The sequence below is a fragment of the Chiloscyllium punctatum genome, unplaced genomic scaffold (assembly GCF_047496795.1).
Source record: "Chiloscyllium punctatum isolate Juve2018m unplaced genomic scaffold, sChiPun1.3 scaffold_101, whole genome shotgun sequence".
NCBI lineage: Eukaryota > Metazoa > Chordata > Chondrichthyes > Orectolobiformes > Hemiscylliidae > Chiloscyllium > Chiloscyllium punctatum.
Genome location: NW_027309835.1, coordinates 203,508 through 205,726, shown reverse-complemented (window position 1 = coordinate 205,726; position 2,219 = coordinate 203,508). Strand labels below are relative to the sequence as shown.

Sequence of the window (2,219 nt, the reverse complement as noted above, 5' to 3'; positions counted from 1 at the left end):
TCTTGGAGTCGAAATGGTAACTGTGTTTTCTCTCGAAAGACAGACGTAGCTTTATTTCTGTTCTCTTATAAATTGATCTTCTTCTGATCTTTGCAAGTGAAATAGGGTGCATTAATATTGCCCGTTTTTTTAGTTTCAATATCAATAGAAACATGAAGGAGACAATATCAAAGAACACAAAGTTCTGAGTTGTTAAGATAATTTTTGCAGCAATGGTGGACATGAAGGTCAAATTAAGATAACGGTTCAAGAAAATTTAGTCTGAAAGTGGTATGTGACTTTAGTTCCAAATATATGTTTCCGTTCTTGCAGTACATCTTTTTGACTCCCAGAAAACATTGATTGTTTTCTGTATTCACTTTGTTTCGCGATATCTGTCTTCTGGTCGACCAGGGACAACTTGAATTTGCGTCTGCATTGAATAAGATTTCGCTCTTTCTTTCGAGAAGCAAACCTATGCATTATGTAACATTTATCATGCTGATGGCTAAGAAGTTCAAAATGAATTACGGTTTATGGATCGTGAGCAAGAATGAAGTGATCCACTTGCGAACAGATGTCACAAAGCCCTATTCCTACATCGGGCCTGAACGGTCCATTGGCAGTGTCTGCAGACAGGAATTGCTGTTAGTGCTGTTTTGGGGCAGAAATGTGTCAACATCTCTGACATTAGAGTCAAAATTTAAGTCACATCTACTCCATGGAGTATCTTCTCAGATCGGAACATGCTGACATGAAAACATCTAGCTCTGAGAGCAAAGGTTTTTACATTAAACTGGGAGTATGTTTAACTAAGCAATTCAGATAGCCAAGATGAATAATTGGTATTTGGTTCTTCATGTTGAGCTCTCCACACCAACTGCTCCAACGAAGGTCGTGGATAAGATCCCCATCGATTATTTTGGTCAATTGTAGCCTCAACAACAACCTATTGTTCTGAACAATGCTAATCCACAAGCAGAGGGCTAAGTCTGATTTTCATTGCTAATTTTCAAATTCAGTTCTTAATGTACAGTTTCTTACCAATGTGGTCAGCAGAAGACCGTTAACATTCCATTTCTAATATTTCCAGAAAATTCTACTCCGCTGATATCGCCTTGCCTTATCACACCTCAAGCCAGGAACCTGGATCAGTCGAGTTCCTTTCCACACATGGAGTTGCTTTTTCCAATTCATTGACTGCTGATATAATAGATTATTGGCCTTGAGAGTCAGTTGTAAATTAGGTTGAACTTTCTCAGCTTGACTTTCAACTGATCCTAAAAAAAACTCATCACCTGCAGGTAAATGTATTGCATTGCTTCTTGTTTTGCTTAAATCCACCCAAAAAAAACTCATCACCTGCAGGTAAATGTATTGCATTGCTTCTTGTTTTGCTTAAATCCACCCCCCCCCCCCGAACATCCAAATTTCACGATAGTTCGACAAATGTTTTGAAACTGATTCGTGTTGGAGGTTGGTTACTTTTTGTGTCTCGACATATAATTTATTCAATTAGACGTCTTGAAATTACTTCGGATTCTTCACAGTGAAAAATTTACTTTCGATTGAATGCAAAGCTCAAGCTCCACGAAATCCAAATTCTGCAAAGGAATTAATGACTTTTAAACGATTCAACGCTGTGAGCAGGATTCGAACCTGCGCAGTGAGACCCCATTGGATTTCAAATCCAACGCCTTAACCTCTCGGCCATCACAGCTGCATAAAAGTGGCCAATTTTCATAGTAAAAGAACTTAATTCATGAAATATGTACTTTGTTTGAAGAACAAATTGTCAAGACCCAAAGATTTCGCCAAATCCTTTGCAGAGACCCAGACGAACGTTACCTTAGCAGATTGACAGGCTTTCACCGCAAACTAGATCCTGACACAGCTGAGGGGAATGATTCTTCGTTGAATTATAGAGTCACGGATGTACACCACACGAAGAAAGGATCATTGTCTCACTGTCCGATCGATTTTCACTCAATTGCTCATCATCTGGTGCTAAAGTTGTGTTTTAATATTCATCGAAATATGGTATTAGAAATGTTGATGCTAAGTCCATAAACACTAGCTACATTCGTTAAAAAAAAATCGGAATTAGAAAGAATGCAGAACCAATTTACAGGAATGGATCCAGCAACTAATCCGTAAGTTCGGACATCAGGTAATGAACTTATGAGCACAAGAGAGGACGATTGACCGAAGATTCGGAACTTGAAATCGTCTTGACGGAA

The 2,219-nt window shown here is 38.6% G+C and overlaps 1 non-coding gene across 1 annotated transcript; it reads right to left on the bottom strand.

Moving 5' to 3' along the window:
• Positions 1–1,617: 1,617 nt before the first annotated feature.
• Positions 1,618–1,699, bottom strand: trnas-uga (transfer RNA serine (anticodon UGA)). The gene has a single exon. It is a non-coding gene; the product is annotated as a tRNA-Ser (tRNA).
• Between the last annotated feature and the right edge of the window lie 520 nt (positions 1,700–2,219).